Source organism: Argiope bruennichi, chromosome X2, assembly GCF_947563725.1.
Source record: "Argiope bruennichi chromosome X2, qqArgBrue1.1, whole genome shotgun sequence".
Lineage (NCBI taxonomy): Eukaryota > Metazoa > Arthropoda > Arachnida > Araneae > Araneidae > Argiope > Argiope bruennichi.
In genome coordinates, this window is record NC_079163.1 from 105,737,931 (window position 1) to 105,757,056 (window position 19,126).

Consider the following 19,126-nt stretch of genomic DNA (forward strand, 5'->3'; position numbering starts at 1 on the left):
ATTTATATTGAATTTAATATCATCCTCTATACTTTAAAGCATATTTCTTAATCAATATTAATTTTTTATTTAAAAAAATTCGTAACTGGTCTTTTGTAGTATTTTTATAACTAAATTCCATCATTTTTGTAAAGGCATAAACTAATAACTTGTAGAATCTTAAGAACGACATTTAAAGTTCAATAAATTGAAAATGTGTACCGATTTCTGGGCAGTATACTTAAATCCAAAAGGCATGGTGTTCCTTTCTTGGTACCATCTTTCTTAATGTATATAAAACAGTATTCTAGCAAAGACTCTAGTAACTAAACTATCAACCAGTAGACCATCCTTTATTTACATACAAAAAATTTGAAATATATTTCGAGTCTTCTGGACTGGACTGAAATTCTATAGGCCTCGATTGCAATTCTTTTTATTAATGTTCATTAAGGAGTGTTTCACCAAGATCCTGTCAATAAACTTCTAACAAGTTGAACAGTTTTTCATTTAAGTTCAATAAATTTAAGATATTATCAAGTTCTCTGTACTTATTCAATTCTAAGATAATTGCTATTGTAGCCTTCATTCTTAATATCTATGAATTAGTGTTCTATCAAATAAGAATCAATTTTTCAGTGAATATGATAAGATAAGTTATTATAATTTTTAAAGATAAGTTATTATTATTTATTAATCATTAAAAGTTTCTACTAAGAAAAAGAATCAGCTCATTTGCAGTGTATATGTAATTAAACTACATTGCTTTCATAAAAACCTAAACTAACATCAATTAAAGCATCTTTATTTTAAGAACTTCAGTTAAAGTTTCATATATTTAAAACATATATTTGGTCTTGTGGCTAAACTCGAATATAACATGCATGATATTAAAGCTCTTTTTAATACCTATGAAATATTTTTCGACCATTTGAAATAACTATCTTTGTATACCATACCAAAGAAAACTACAACGGTTAAAATACCATTTCCGTTGAATGAGAATTGCTCATAATTATGTGCTTCCATTTTAATTAACTTTAAATTTTAACCTGTAGAAATTGTTTCCCAACTTGAACTAACACCGATATTAATTAACGACACTTTTAAAGCAAGTTCTGTATAAACACGCATGACATTCATAAACTGAATAACCCTTTCCCATTCATTCAGCTCTGCAACATTACCAATTCTTTAATATTTTCCGGTCCAGAAATCTCAATATGAGTATCTTTATTAGCTAGCAGCAAGCTTAAGATTGCTTTTAAAGAGAATTAAAATAATGATTTATAGTTTAGTGTTCATCTAATGGTTAGCAAAGTAATAAATCATTATTGTATTGACTGCTACCTTATAATATCCGAACCACACCCCGGGTAAAAGCAATAAATGCTCGTTGTGGCATGTAATAACTGTCCGATAAATGCAAGCACTGTATATCATTTTCATGATCTTGCAGCTGCACATGTACGGTTTTTTTTTAAATCCCCGTAAAGCTTTTGCGAAATTTCATCACCACTCATAATTATTAAAATCAATTATAAGAATGAGTAAATTCTATATAAATGGAATTTGAGTTGGATCATTCATTTGCAATAATAAGTTTGTAGTATAATGATTTTACAATTTCAAAAGTAAATAAAAGTTCATTTAATTAGGTGAAAGAAATTCACACGTTTTTATTTAGTAGATTGCAGTTATGATATTAATTACTAACTAACAATCCGTAATTCATTTTCAGATTTTGTAATATTGGTCTCTTGTCTTCAAAAACTCTAGTTACGATCAAGCTGACAAATAATTAAACTTCTAGACAAAGAATAAGCCTTTATTTAGTCATACACTTAAGTAACTGTAAAATTAAATTTTCACTGTATTATAAAATCTTTTCTGTGGAAAATAGTTTATGCCTGTTAATTTGAATCTTTATAGCAGTCAGATTCATAAACAACCATTAATGTGAGAATGAGTTCTTAGTTAAAGAAATTAATATCATGACCTAAATTCTGAAAATGCATTTCCCTCAAAGAGTGCTTTGTGAATAGTAACCGATAAAAAAACAATAAATGTTGAATAATTCATTAGTTTTCAAAATAAAAAAAAAACATACTTTATCTCATTGTGGATTATCATTACAGAAAGTTTATTTCATACTAAGAGGTTTTGTAGGATAAATGAACAGTAGTTGCAGTTCATTTGCATAAATAATTTCTTAATCTGGAATAATAAATGAAATTCATCAACAGTCTCAGTTTCGCAGGTTATTCAGCCACTGATTTAAACATAGCATTAATTGCAATTAGTTTTGTATTTACCAATACAAAAACTGTGATACAATACATAATTATCTCTAAATATTTATTAGCATCAATACATTATGTGAGGAGAAATCAAATCGGAATTTCGGGTTTTCTTTTCATTTTCAAGTTTTTTACTTGAAGTTTTACAATATCCATTTATACACTGAAAAAATGAACATAAATGAATTTCAGTGGTGTGCATCGGTCGTTAGTTTCATGAAAAAAGAATATGGAGACGTTAAAAAAGCCTTCTGTTTTTTGCAGTTTGATAAGTTGAAATCCGTAATACAGTTACAACGAAAATGTGGCAAGAGGATTGAAAATGTAATCAGTTTAAAAACACTTAATGTATATGAAGACGCGAGCAAATTACTTCATGGAATTATGGAACATATTTTCGTTTCTGTAGTCAAATATCATCAGACTAATGAGTTAGGAATTATAAAGAACCTTGCATGTGTCCGCCACTATCTACTAAGTTTTCTGATTCAAGTGCACGGCTGTTAACGTAGTCACTCCCATTATTCTAGATCTGCTTATTAAAAACAGTATGATTGTTTATCTGTAAAAAAATTATTTTTGTACTGAGATTTTCAAAATATGTTAGGCTTATTCATTTTTTCTGTCGTATTTACATTGAGGATCAAAGATCTTTATAGGGTGGACATTTCATAAAACGCCAATATTCTTTGTTACGACTCTTATTTACTGAAATTTAAAACTAGCGATGGAAGAAAGGCTAGTTATAATGCTATCGCATTCTTTCACAAAAACATTATTATGTGTTTTCAAATTATCTTTCAAAGGTAAAAGAGATGTTCAAATTCTTTCAATTGAAATTAAGTATTTTACGCTGTATATTAGTCAGTAACATAAAATTATTTGCATAATATCGTAGAGTTTTTATACATATTTCGAATTAAGAATAATTATATAACATTTGCCCAATTAAAATTCATTCCATAAAATTTTATATATTTAGCAATATTTTTATTACAGAATAATAAAAATTCAAGGATCATTCTTTCATCGATATATTCCATTCACAGTATGGACGATAAAAGACCAATAACATATATTCTTCGATACGAAATCATTAAAAATACGTATGTATCAAAATCATTCAATTTGTCTTGGATCCGCATTAAAATAAATTTTGAGCAGATCCAAATTTATCACAGCCTGAAATGATTGATGGAATATGACAAAATTATTTTCTAAATACATTATATTTTATAAAGACTTATTTTATAAAGAAAGAATATTTTCAAAAGACATTATATTGTACCAAGAAAATAATAAATCACTAAATGTACTTACCTATTTTCTGTTAATGTATATTCGTTGGAAAGATGGCAGAAGAATTTCAATAATCATATATACAATTGATGATTTTTTAACTCCTTTTATAACATCACAGCATCAATATATAACTTATAAAGTATATGACATTTCTATTAAATTTTTCAAACCATCTGTATAATCCAACATAAAATAAGTAAAAATTTTCTCCTTTATATACATATAAAAAAAATCAGATGTTTGATGTAATCAAACGTTTTGTATAGAAGAAATTTTTCACACATCATTCATGGCTCGAATTACTATGGAAGGCCGTTTGTCAAAAATGATTTAGTCTACACTATGCAGTATTATTCAGAAAATCAGTCAAAGATGAAATCTCATGTCTGTCCTACTTTTTTGCTTTGAGAGAATATAGATTTTAAAACTGTTTCCGTTGATCATCTTCCTTCTTTCATAGAAGAAAAATGGTAGGTTTAGCTTATGACTATGTTTAATTTCAAAATGCGTTTTTTTTTCTCTCTCTCTTTCAATCCGGTAGAGAAACAATGTATTTTTAAAGTCTGAAATACGAAAATAATCGTATAATAAAGTTCGTTTGTATTTTAATTTTTTTTTCTTTGTGAACATTTTACAATAAAAAGTTAAACATGACGGATACATATTCTAGCTCAATTATATATAATACTAATAAAGTAGGTACTCTACCGTAAACATGCCATTCAACTTCAAAACAAAAAATAACTGATGATTATATTACGATACTTAATTAATCTTGTTTAATTGTTTTCACTGTGTTTCTACATATCTATTCTAAAGAGTAGTAAGGAATTCAAAGATAGTATATAGATAAAATTTTCCTGCTATCAAATCTAGCCAGAATAATTACCAATACATTATTGCTAAATGAGTAACTTACCCATTTATTTAATAAATCTAATGGTGCTTATTATTTCGAAATGTTTATTTAGAAATATAAATTAGCATATGATAATATTGTTTTATATTTCTCAGTGTAATCATTGCTGCTTTGTTCCTGAAAAAATTTACTATTTCATTTCATTCTAAATTTATCGAAATTACATAGAAATTTAATTTTGGATTATAACTTGTATCTTAATTTTGGTGGTTAACATTCTTGCATTTAATATATATACGTGCAGCACAGAATTGACTTCCTTAGAATTCTAAGTTGCAAGAAAAAATGGAGAGGTTAACATTTGTTCTTTTAACACTGTTACTGTGTCGACATGCAATACAATTTTTTTTTCTGTGTAAGTTATATCGGAAAAATAAAATTGTGACAAACCTCCATCTGAAACTGCTGTTATTGGATAAAACAGAGGTTAAAACAGAGTAGGGATGACATGCTTGAATTGAAGCCAAATGTAAAGTCTTATTTTTTGATGATCACAATTTTTTAAGTATGCCACCGTTTTTTCAATAAAATGGTATCTTAAATTGCCTATTTTTCTTCAGTCATTTCAGTAATTTTATAATTTGAATTCTATTTTAGACTTCCATGTTTATCCTTATTAAAATAAAATTTATATTTAGAATCAAATTCATATATGCCACATGCCATATAACTTCGTAATTTACATTGGTTAGAAAATCATACATGTACATCAAATGTTTCTGTCAAGAAACATTGATGTCAACATTGACTGTATGAACTGAATCTCATTTATTATTGAAGAGGACATAACACTAATTATGTGGTTAAGAATATTGTCCTCGGCTCCACAAAAAACGATTCTCTTCCTGCCTAACACCCTAACTTGGCTAGTTATCTGTGGGCAGTCTGTCTTGTAGTTAACGTTTCATGCAAAGTATTGATATCCCGTAAGAGTTCTCAAGCCGTGGTTCTCTGTAAATCCTAAATATAATGCCAGTTTTAGATTTTTTTGAATGTGTTGAAGCCCTTTGGCGACTTTGGATGCCCTCTTTGGTGATGGTAACTGTGATTTGGAATCGTTTTCATAATCTGGAAACAGTTTTCAAATCATCCCTAACAATCGAGCTATGTCCCTTTAAGACTTTCAAGCTTAAAGCACACTCTTTCCTTCCTTAATGCCTTATTAAAAAAAATTCAGAGAAAATATCTTTACTTTAATCTATTGAGTATTGAGTTATTTCTGTTAAAAAACACAATTCTATGGACAAAAATTTCAATTAAGAATATTGGTTATTGTCATGTTTTCTTGAAAGTGCTACATTTGAAATATTAAAAATGTACTTAATAAAATATAAAGGCTTATGATGCATTTCTGATCCTACAAATATATATCATATTTTAAATATTAATGTTAGTAATTTAAATAATTTCTAAAAAAATTATTTAAATTTTGGACACTAGTTTATAACATTTTGAAAGTTTATGCGTGTATTTATAGTACATACTGCAACTTATTTGCACTTGTTCACTTTCTGATTATTATTTAAATTTTATTGCATATTGCATTAATTATTTCTTCATATTTTGCTTTTGATTTTGATGTTGATGTTTAGTCGGTATGTATTTTTATGTAAATTTCTGAAGCCTTACTTTTATCTCATTGAAATTTTCATCTTCATTTTTCTAATAAGGTTAGTTTCTAATCATGATGAATCATTCATACCACATCATAAACAAAAAAAAATATTTTTACCTAAATTATTTATCGATATTGTATATTTAGTGTTTCAAAGAAATAGTGAAGTGTTTTTCCCATTTAGGAAAATATTTTTTTAAAAAAAATGATTCATTTTGACCAAAAATGGTGAAAAATGAATCTTTCGTATTACATTAATCTTTATGTAAGTTTGACAGATACGACAGATTTAAAATTTGACCTCAAGCAGATGTGAAATTACAAAATGGTGTAGAAATAAAATATTAGGAATCCAACAATACATTACATTATAGCAATAATGCAAAACTTTACTACCGCAATGATCTTTTCTAATTTTTTTTACAAGTAATGTAACATTCCTTACTTTTAATTTGCAAGAAATGATATGAATTCTTATTTTATTTATAAACTTATATGCATTTAAAAAAAATTTTGTTACATTTTATAATTAAATTTACATTGGAAAGCTAAATAGGGCTAATATTGAATATTAATATATCTGCATTCTTTTAATTACTTGCATAAAATGTGAATCCTTAAATTTAAAAGCATTCGTACTAATATGAATGGTAAGAATCATAAACTTAGTTTAAGTGTTTTATTTAGGAGTTGCATCAGCTATGGAATGTATTGTTTCATAAAAGAGGGCATTCACTAACTTACTGCTTATCTGAATTTTACAGATATATACTTTAATATCAAGCATGATAAAGTTTATCGATTTTATTTAATAGAGAATACTAACTACGAAAAATCGATTATCATCTATCTATGCAAGCGTGAAAAAATAAGTTCCAAGCCATTCCTCCTATTTTTTACATCAACTTTTGGTGTGCGAAATCTTTCTTCCTTTGACGTCTATAGCACTATTCTTTCCTTTTTTCAGTGACTGTTCCTTCATCCATTTTCGGCTGACAACAACTTACCATATCTTATAGCTTTAGATCGGCATTATATCTGTGACCACTCTTACATGAGCCTTTCCAAAAGGAGTTATGAGACTGCAAGCAATCTACTCTTAATTGCGTGCAAATACCTTAAAGGTGTAATTCTGTGCCTAAAACGGAAGCCACTTCTGAGGCAATCAGTTGCCTCTTGTGTTGCTTGTCATCAATTGCTTCACGAATTCTAGTAATTAAATAAATGTGCGATATAGCGAATATATTTCTTCTACCTATATTAAATTATCAGCTGTTCAATAACTGAGATTAAAATCTTGAGCTGAGAATATGAAAATTAAAATTAGAAGAAAGTTTTATTTATAAAATATAATTAACAGATCTTACCGTTTAACTTGTCTATTTCTTGAAGAAATCAAAGCTATATGGTCATTCTTTTGAGATCGCTTCTACTCATGCTTCATTTGAAGGAAACTTGTTGAGTCCAATCTAAAAATAAGAAAAATTAAATATTATTATATGTGTTCTGTAAGAAAAAAAAATGAAGAAAAATAATACCGTCTGAAGCATGCAGATTAAGCATCGCAACGAAGTCATTTTAAAGCCTTTAACAAAACTGCTGCGCTCATAACCTATTTATTATCAAATTTAATTATAGATGTAAAGATTTAATGAGTTGTATTCTTATTGAGAGAATGCATTTAAAGTAACATGCCAATTTATATATAATTCACTACATATCTTCATACGATTTTTATACTTTTTAATCGATTGATTGAATTTTAATTTTGGTGTAGAACAAAGTAAGTCCTAAAGAATTTTATTTGATAAAGCACAAATTTAATATAAAATCCGAAGAAATATTCGAAATAAATATAAATCATTAACATAAAATTTGTGAAAATTCTCATTTAATGCAATGCCTTTTTCTGCTATCATTATATTTGCTCAATTTAAAATTAAGACACAAAGAAATATTTTTAATTCCTTTTATGTGCAATAATCAATGAACAAAGAATAATAATTAATCAGATTAAAATTTCACTACAAATAAATTTGGAGGAGATAAAAAAATATAAAGGGATAAAACATAAATAAAAAGGGATGGTTTGAATTTCGTACGGTTCTTTTAATTAACTGAAATGCTTTTAAACATAAAATACAATTGTGCAATAAAAGCAAAGGTTAAGAAGATTAATTTCGAATGAATTTAATTTCTCTAGAGCACATGAGCAGACATTTATTAAGTTTTTATTCTTGGTTATGAAAATTATTTCAACTAGAAACTGATTTATCAAACATACGATGAGTTTTATGCCCCGTTTTAAAAATATTTTTTTAATAAGGATTAGCGTGAAAATTACTTTAAACAAGCCACTATGAAAAGAATACTTCCGTTTTAAAAATGGGACTTTCGAGAATTATTGTCTTTTATAAAAATATAGACTTACTAATATAGAACTTATTTGTAATAATAGAAAGAGGGAAACAATTTTTTTTTTAAATTATTAATTTAGTGATCTGCAAATGAAAGATTTAGCCTTAGATTAATAATTATTTTAAAACGTCTATTAAAGATTCTTTCATAAATAAATATTATCTACTGGGAGAATAAGGCAATTTTTCTTTCCACCGTCAAGTTGCATAAATATGTAAACGAGTTCACCCGAATTCCTGTGGAGCAACACTTCTTTTAGATAAGAGGGTCAAAATTCTTAAGAATGTTTTAAGGAAATTATGGAATGGTGAGGCAGCTGCCGTAGCGATATTTCCTAAATTATGAATAACCTCCTCTATAAACAATTACCATTTGTTACCCCTACATCACCATTGTTCTTTCTTTCTATTTTTATCTTAAGAGGAGATCGTATCTTAATGAGTTATAATTTTTAATAAATTATCTGCCAAAAATATAAAGTTCATGATTAACACATATTAAATGTATATGCCGGAGTCGAAAAACTTCATTTGTTAATTTAACCATACATTTGCATTTTTATCAATGTTATAATAAAGTTATGAATTAAATCAATTGATAAATTTTGAAACTTTATTAATATTGAATTAAAATCCATATAACTCTTAGTAAATGCTATTGCCACGCAATGTAAAAAAGCAAAATTATATTGTTTAATTGTAGAAAGAATGAAAATAAAATTAAACTGAAAAAATCTTTGCAGTAAAATGAAAATGAGAAGAAAGCAACGGCCCGAGAACGGAATATTTTTAACGCTTTTTTATTAACTCCCTGTCATGTCTGCCTTTTCCGGTACAAATTTTGAATTTAGTCTGAAACTAATCTAAGATTTTTAATGAATAAAAATTTCATGAACAGATCCCTAAGCCCTGACAAGTCGTAGTACTGTTTATGTTTTTATTCGTTTTAAAGTGTTTTTATAAATTCTTCTTGTTTGTCTGTGTGTTTATGTGTTCGGTACAAATTTTGTAATCGATTTTAAACTGATTTCCCGATAAATTAAATATTGAAAACTTTAAATACAGCTCAGAACTGGATGACAATGCAATATTAACAAGTTTTCTTATCTGTTCGGTAAAAATTGTCATCGGAAGTAGCTCATCGGAAAGTTAGTTTAAAAGCTAGTGCAAAAATCTCAGAGATGCAAGACTGGAAAACAGAAAATAATTATTTAAATTTTAAAAAATAATGTACCCAGTTTCTAAAATGGATACGAGGTACAAAATAATTTTTCATAACCCCATATAGATTTCTAACTCCAGACAAATTGCCTTAAAAATTTGTGATTAAAATATTTTTCAATCAAAATGTTCACCATCAGGAATTTCTTAGTGGACATTTATGATAGATAAATTTCTTAGTGAACATTTTTTTTTTACTAAAATGTCAGCATTAATCTCATTCCCAGATGTTTCTAGAAATGACGCAAAATCAATAATTTACTAACCTCATTTCAAAGAACAAAGTTGCTATTCAAAAAAATTAATATTTTAAATCTCAAGATTATCTAAATCAGATTTGGTTATATGTTATAGTAGGGCTACAAAATGTAAAAATGCTTCAAATGAGCAGAAATTATTCTAAATCTAAATGCAACATCATAACACTAAATCGCAAATGTATAGCTGCAGGATGACGAGGAGATTTTTGCCCACTAATGGGACTGCAAAAACTACATAAAGGAAGGTAACAACGGAGGTGATTCAACGCAACAGAGTGAGGATGGTGAAGATTAAATGTCTCGGAGGAATTTCTTTATTTAATGATTGTGGAAGAAAGAATTAATGGTAGAGATTGACAAAATTTGGATTTTTTCTAGAATCACGACAAATAACAAGACAGTATTTTGGGTAAAAATGTGCTTACGCTTTTCTAAACATTAGAAACTAAACCTTTATTTCTATAATTTCATTTCATCCTTCAATTCTTGCCAATTTTTGAAGTTAATAAATCAAATTCGACAATGATAAACGAAATAAGTATTATAATCGAAATGTAACCAAATTGATTGATTCTTTTCGAATTGACTCTTTTGTTTGTCAAATTTGGATTAGTTAAGTTTAGTTATATTAACGTCCCGTTTTAAAGCAACACTAGGGCTATTTTTGTCTAAATTTGGAAGCATAAACCTAAGTATTCTACAAAAAATTATTTTTTGCTTTATTATCAAAATCCTGCAGATGGCTTAAAATGCGGAAATGAATAACATATTTCCATATCAAAGCATCCTAAAATATTTCGAAGTAAAAAAAAAAAAAAGAATCAGAAATATTTAAAGGCGAGAAAAATTTTTTCTTTTGCTTTTCAAAAATTAATTGTTAGAAAAAAATATGCTATTTTTGCTTATTTCTTTCCAAGATAATATGAAATAAGGAATAAACCAATAATATTGATTGTTTACATAATAAGACAATTTATTTCACTTTCAAAATATTGAAAACTTTAATGCGAGAAAATGCTGTCAGAGTTTCAAAATAAAGGTGTGGATGAAAATATACTGCTTATACTTTAGTTTCTGAATACATTTCATCTAGCTAATTACAATATATAGAACACATAAAGAAACAATTTCCTTATATATATTCTCACTAGACGAAAAATTATTGGCATTTTTTAATTAAAAAAATTGTTTAAAGTTTTTCGTAATAATTAAAAGAAAATAATCGGTTATAAAAATTAGAATAAGAGTTTAAATAATATAGGTTTGCTGTGTTTAAATAATACTGTCGATGCAAAGGTAATCACTTCATTTATCTCTTGAAAATCTATTAGCATTGTTTATGTATTGTATAGATAAAGAATTTCAAAAACAGTTTTTTTTTTTTTTACTTGGAACTATTTCCCAAGTATTAAGATTTTTTTTTTAAATGAAAAACAAATTTAGTTGTCACTTTAAGCAATTTAATTTCAAATATTTCCGGGCCACGTAATCCCTTTCGAAAAAAGGAGAAAAATTTAGTGAAACAAAAGAAATTAGGTAGGATTGATTCATTTTATCTTCCAGCCGAGGCTTTTCAAAAACTTGTGAAAGAAAAAAAGAAATGCTATATCATTTCTACTGTGTTGTTTTTACGGTACATTTTTTAAATTCAAGTTGTCAATTTGATTGATCATCTCTCAAATCAATATATATATACAGAGCTGTAAAAATGGGATTCAACTGATCCCAGTGAATTGAACCAGTTTTAACTCGCTATCAAAAAAAAAATTTTACACTCGGAGATAGATTTCGAAAAACAAATTATTTCTTCTCCATTAGAATGATTTAGATTCAATGAGAAATTTCAGAATTTTTCTCTTGCATATTTTTTTTCAAATATTACTTTTTAAAATTGATGGCAAATTTATTGCCATTAAGTGACATAAATGATTAAACTGAGGCTGCTATGAATTGGATTCGAACAACTAATTCAGTTTTGATGACTCGAACTTCAAGATAATTTAAATGGACGCCGCTCGATATTCGCATGAACCTTATAAAAATATTTTGCTAAAAGACTTAAAACTATTTTTTTCTTTTACTATATGATGAAAGCATACGCAATTATTAAAAAATCAGCTAACAAATTGTTAGGGAAAGTAGAAAAAATAGAACAAGCCAGATTCACAAAGCAAAGTATGAAGTGTTCGATGATCTGAAAAATAAATACATGGATCTTCAAAAATGATGAGCCAATAATATTAGATTAAATTTATTAATTTGCTCGTACATATGTTTCACTCGTCATTATCTGCATTTTATTGGATATTCTTGTGATGAAAATGCTATCATTTCAACTGCAGTATTGGAAGACAGTGCTCTCTAGCACATCCAGTTAGCATTTCTCGTAATAAGTTTTTGCTAGTGCTTTTGCTTCGTACCTGCTCTTATAGGGATGGGAAGACAGGAATTGACGGACCATCCTATGATAAAAGATTTAGAAAAGCTATTTAACTTAGAAGGGAGTTTGTGTTTCTCTGTCATTACTAGGCGTCTTTAAACGGTTGGGAAGATAGTAAATTTCGCTAAGACAGAAATTGTTTATTGAAAAAGCAATATTCGAAAACAATGTTCTGAGACATTTATTGCCCCAATTAACAGGAAATAATTTAACCCTCCTGTGGGCAGACATTGTGATTGATATATTTGGCAAAATTGTCAAGCCTAAAGAAATATTTACTCTTGTACTTCAATTGACACTTAGGGCTAAGGGATTGTTTCCCCATCTGTTTAGTAAGGGTGTTATTAACAGAAGAATATTAATAAGAATTGTGAATAAAAAAAATGTCTAAGATATTCGGATTAAGTGTACATAAATGGAAATGGATTTTATCCAAAACAATTATCGTACCTTTGTTCCAGAAAAGTTCATAACTGGTTAAAATATTAGAGACGCAATCTATTTTCGACCTAATGATCTTTCCACTCATATGTTAAATTTTCATTTTTAAAATGAAACCTAAACTTAACTAGTTAGCAAAACTAATGCAAGACATTTTGTTTATCATAAGATTTTGAAAACTAAAGAGAAAAGAGATTTATTCGAAGTATTTCTAAAAGAACATTTGAATAAAAACAAATATCTTTGTGTTATTGTAAGCTGTAATACCAAATTGTGTTCATAAAACAGCTATATGATTCAATCATTAAAATCTTTTGTTTGTATTAATTTATTTTTAAAAAGTCCCTTATACAAAAAAAAAATGATAGTAAAAATTTATGATATTTTTGAGTATATAATTGCTTTAACTTTTATGTAACTATTTCTGTACTAAGTGTCTTTAGCGTAAATGTCATTGTTTATTGATTCCATGCAACAATGCTTCCAAAAAATCTCAAGAAGTGGAGTAGCTTTAACATTATACTTTCCCCAAGTCTTATAATGCAAAACCGGTACTCTCAATCAATTAATTTGTACTATTAAATCAAATAGTAAGTTTCCATAAAAGTTACAAGCAATCACTTTATATATTCAAATATTATTGGCAATATGCCAATTATTTATACTGTCAATATAACGAATATTGACAATATATACAGCAAAATATTATTGAAACTATCTTCATACAAAATTTCCTCATAAATACGTAAAATAATTTCATTAGTTTTTCTAGTAATACATCTTTCTATGCAATTGACTGGTTCATTTCTAATTTGGAGTTGTTTTTGATTGAAACGATTTAGTAATCTTCTAGTGCTTGCCGCACTTGCAAAAATTGTTTATATTTCATGACTCAACTTCTATTAAACTTTTTAAATTAAAAAAGGTACTTATATTTGCATATTGTATGTGCATTGTGACCAATAAAATGCATTTTGAGATGCATTGCCTATTAATATTTTAAAACTCATTCTCGCAGTTTATTATTTCAACTCTTATTATCTGCTCATGTCTCGATGTCGACTTGAGAAACGCATCTGTCAGCATTTTTATATTCTGGAGTATTTAGATATTAAAAATTAATTTCTATTAACATTCTCTGTGCCTTGATTTAAATGTGAAATTAAAATATAAAAAAAATGATTTTCACAGTCTTTGTATTGCAGTTCATGTGTTAGTTTTTTTTAAATATTTAAATGCTATATTGTAAAGGCTACGTCATAACATTAATTTTTTTAATTAGTTGTTTTAGTATTTTAATTATTTAAATATAAATATTTAAAATATATAATGTTAAATTTTATTATAATATGTAATAGACGTTTATTTAAATAAAATATCCCTATGTTAATAATAAATATTCAAATTTTATATGAAAAAAAATTAAAGAAACAATGTATATCATAATACAATGTCATTTATTTTTTGAATAATTATTCTATATAAAAATTACTCATAATAAAATTATAGATTCTATTTACATTTCGTTATAAAGTGTTTTATAACCTGAAGTTCAAATATATTAATATTGAAAGTCCGATCTTTTAGTTTCCTCTTAAAATTAAACAATCATACATACTTTTGCAATAAATTATCATTTTGTTCTAAACTTTTTACTAGATTTTATAATAATACTATTAAAAGTAACTACTGAATTCATTCTGAATTAATCTGTTAAGCATGCAACTCATTAGTTTAGGAAAAATCTTATATTTTTCTAGACCGGCTTTAGGATGAAGACTCTGGACTATATGAAACTACTATATGAAATACTATATTGTTATTATATGAAAATTCTCGCTTATTTAATTATATATAAAATAATATTATAATATAATTAGGCTTATGTCAAGCTTTCTTATGACCTAGTCCTTTATTTATTGTTAACGAGCAACTACTTCAGAAAAACAAGCTTACAATCACAATCATCATAAACAAGATGATAACCATTATGGATAAAAGCGCTCTTTATTTCAGCACCTGCTTTCGGTCATATGCTGGGAATCCACCGCACATCCTGCTTTCTTGGAGAAACGTACGCTCCAAGAAATGCTAGGAGTTCTAATTCTCCACTTTTTCTTAATGTGATTCTTGACTATTTCATGAAGTCATCAGCAGATATATCAATAAGTATATTACGAAGATAATAAATCGCCCCTGGTCTTTCTAAAATAAAGAGGATTGGGATTTCATTTTTATATTTCCTTAGAAATGTACGGATTTGCATTAGTGTAAAGTTATTAATAACAGAGCATTGCTTTATAAACATTATTGTTAAATATCTGCTTCATTCTTTGCGGAATCAAAATTCTCTTTTAAGATGCTTTAAAAATCATTAATTATATCATCTTTAACAAAATCAATTCTTCTTTATAGAATCTAAACCTTGTTTTATTTTTTACCGAGATTAAATAAAAAATTTAAATAACCTCAAGGGGAATGTATTTCAATTAAAATTGGGAAACGTCTTATTTTAAAGTTGCACACAATAAAACAAATTCTCAGAGAAGAAAAGCCTTCTGCTATTTCTAAAAATAGTTCATCCAATTGAGAAATAATTTTATATTACAAACTTTAACTAATGTTTAGATCATAATTATGTAGGCAAATTTTGGTTTCCAAGTTCAATAAATTATTTTTTAAATGATAACCTACTATTAATTTTCTATGTTTCCAGATATTTTCTCAATTTTTTTAACAAGATCTGCAAATAATTGAAGGAAAATATTTTAAAGAATATTTCCTTTTATAAATTATTTGCTTAAAACCCCATATGAAATTTAAAATCAATTAAATAGAAATTTGCATAATTAAATGTCCCTGAATCTAAATTTGTAACAATTCAAACAAAATGATTAAAAAATCATTAAAATTGCATCAGTTTTTTAAATAATAATAAGTTTTTACACTTTAATAGAATAATAAATTAATTTAGATAATTAAATTTCAATCTATAGTTCACACTTTCTATTCATATCGAAATTAAATGACTGCTTCAATATGAAAAATGGATTGGTACTGCAACTGTGCTTCAATATATAACAATACACCACACACTTTTGCATTTATGTGGATTAAAATTTTAAAGCATAATTAAACTTTATTTTCCCTAAAAATTTGAATAATAAAAAACTCTCACACCTCAAAAACATTCTAAGTTTATTTTGTTTGAATTTACTAATAGTAAAATTTCTCAATATAGTTTGGCTTAACTAAAGAAAACTAAACGATAGCTTCATTAGTGCAAATACATCTGACGTTTAATTAGAAACATTTTTTCATTCCAGCTGTTAAATGTCGCAAAGAGTCTGAAATAGAAGGAAAATAATGTACGCAGGTTTGAAAAAACTGGGCTTAGAAAAACAATATTTAATTAGTAAGATGATCATTACACAAATGCTTCTCTTTCAGAAAAAAAATTGTTCCGTAGGTGTGATCATTTCCATTAGTTATTCTGAGCTCTGAAAAATAATCTTGTTCATGAAACAGCAGGTGTTTCAAAAGAAGAATTGAAGTTTTTAATTTTGTTGAGTAATATCATCCTATCATCTCATGGTTGGTTGTTTCTGCAAACTTCCGGTGAATGGTATTCAACGGCAGCAGGATATTTTAGATAATGACAGGCATTAACGGATTTGGGACTGAATGATATTTAAACGATAATAAATATATATGATTAGTTTTTTTGAAGCAGATTATTTTTACTAAGTTGTTTTGTCCTCGGCTCCTTAATTAAACGTCAAAAAGTCTTAGAAAACAATTACGTTAATTAGAAAGGTGAGAAAATTAAGTAAAATGAAGAAAGTAATCGCATATGGACTGAAGCGTGAAATAGATTTGTAAGGAATATATAGCAATTTCGTTTGTCGAAACTCCGTTCTCCTGTTCTACGTCTACTTTAATTATGGGAAGTACATTTTCTTCGAGGAGACGTGTATTACTTTGCGTCTTCACAAGCATTAGGATTGACCACGTAACGAATTTTATGGTGTAACTTTTCCAAATATATAAATCACTCTTGTCTTATCGTGGTTATTTTAGGCACCCGTTGTAGAAAAGAAGCATTGGTCTTTTCAAAGTTTCTCTTTATATAAAAGAAAGTTATACAACGCAACAGGCATTTCAGTTGCTTATTTTTGTTTAAAAATCTCCCAGAGAAATGCTATTACTAAAAATTTAGAAACAAAGCATGTTAAATATTTACCGCCTGTAAATAAATTCTAATATGTGAAATAATATAAACTATAAAAATATAAATTTAAAAAATAAATTCTCATTCATGGAGCATTTATAATATTTTTTTAAATAAATAATAAAATAAAGCTTTAAAAAATAAAGGATATTATATTGAAATTAATATTTTTAATAATTTAAATTATATTTAGAAATAATGCTTTCTAATTTATTTATTTATTTTTCATTACTTATGACAAAAGATTCAGAAGTGGCTCCTGTAAAAAAAATACCAATCTCAAAAACGAAATATATTGTGTACTAAAGAAGAAAAATAAACAGATAATCATTCGAATAAAGTCTTTAACGAATTTTATATTTCGAATCTTTCTGCGCCAAAATCCTTCAATAATCCAATATGTTAAGCTGTTTCAAATTTTGATATTTATTCATTAAATTTAAATAACATTTATAGGTGACAGGGAAAGTAACCAAAAAAAAAATCCAAATAATCCACTAAACATATTATTCTGGCACCGTTCGTTGTAAATTTCATAAGAGATAAAATTTAAAAAGAATTCTAGTTTGATAAATGTTCAGATTTTCTTAAGGGAGTCGCTACATATTGAAATATGAATTAATTTTAATCATTCACTTTTTATTTCATTATTAAATGATAACATGATAAAATTAGGCTGCGTATTAAACTTGATTAAAATGTCATCAGTATATCTGAAGATATTACCTTTCTGCTTTCTTACGATTTGAAGTTTTCACTTCGTATTGAGTTACGAAAGATCTATATAATCCTGTGATCCTGTATTAATAAGCATCAGACATGTTATCTAATTAGAAAATTAGCTTCAAAGAAATGTTATTATAAAGTTAATCAGAGTTTCAAATTCTTTTTACATTCTTTTTTGACTTCTAAAAAAATTCTGCAGATTTTAAAATGATATTGATGAATAATAAAAGAGTAATAAATGATTATTTTTAATGTTACATAAAGAAATTTAATTTCACATAATTAAATAAACTTTTGTCTTATTTAATGCAAAATATTCTCGAATAATATTAATTAAAATATATTATTGCATAAAATTTGCTTTCTGTGGAGCTCTTCATTATCAATACACTTTCTTAATCCATCATAAGCAGAGCAAAGAAAAGAAAAGATACTGTTCTCGGGTTTTATAGATGAGAAAACATTAACTTTGAATCAAGATAGTTTAATAAATAGTTCCTTCAGTAATAAATGTTAATAGCCAGTTCTATTGCCATTTCTTTATAAGCTTGAATTTTCATAATTTTAGGTGGTTTTTCCCGGGTTAGAAGACTCAGTCAATAGCAATGATATATCATTGCTATTGATTAACCATTTTTGTTAAAGTTTCAATTTAAAACATTAATCTTAATTTTGTGGAGATATTCCAATAAATTACCTTAGAAATTTTGTAATCATTATTGTGACAAGAATAAACAGAAAATTAATAGAATAAAGTTGATAAAAAACAAGCGAATGTAGTTGATGTATCATAGATAATTATTGCAATTTAAATCAATAGGCGTTCATATTATTTTGAAATCAAAGCATTGTTCACAGAATATAAAGGACAATGCTTGTTTTTTTATTTAAAATTTAGTTTTGAATGAAATAATTTTAGTCCGTTTTTAGTTTCATCACACGAAGGATGCGGATAGCAGATTTGTTTGAACAATGTAACAGACATTTCATATTTATAAAATTTTATTCATGACAATTATTTAGAAAAATTGTTTTAATATATTTATGTTATTAGGTCAGAATTGAAAAACTATTAATGAAACAGACAAATATCCGAAATAAATCACCATTATATAAAGAGTAATAATGTTATTGCATTATTTCATGACTTTAGACCAACCACTTACGAAATGACAATGTCTGTAATGGAACAGTCATTAGTAATAGAAGCAATATCATTCCTACATCAATGGATATAGGCACAGAAATTATGTCCTACCATTTGATTTGAATAAT

At 26.6% G+C, this 19,126-nt stretch overlaps 1 protein-coding gene across 3 annotated transcripts in view; it reads right to left on the reverse strand.

Moving 5' to 3' along the window:
- The window catches only part of LOC129960963 (neuropeptide S receptor-like), a 227,087-nt gene that overhangs the window by 168,613 nt on the left and 39,348 nt on the right, over positions 1 to 19,126 (reverse strand). For all 3 annotated transcript variants that reach the window (XM_056074743.1, XM_056074742.1, XM_056074740.1), the window contains exon 2: positions 7,483 to 7,584. The gene's annotated coding sequence lies outside the window, so the exon portion shown is untranslated. The remainder of the gene's footprint in view (positions 1 to 7,482; positions 7,585 to 19,126) is intronic.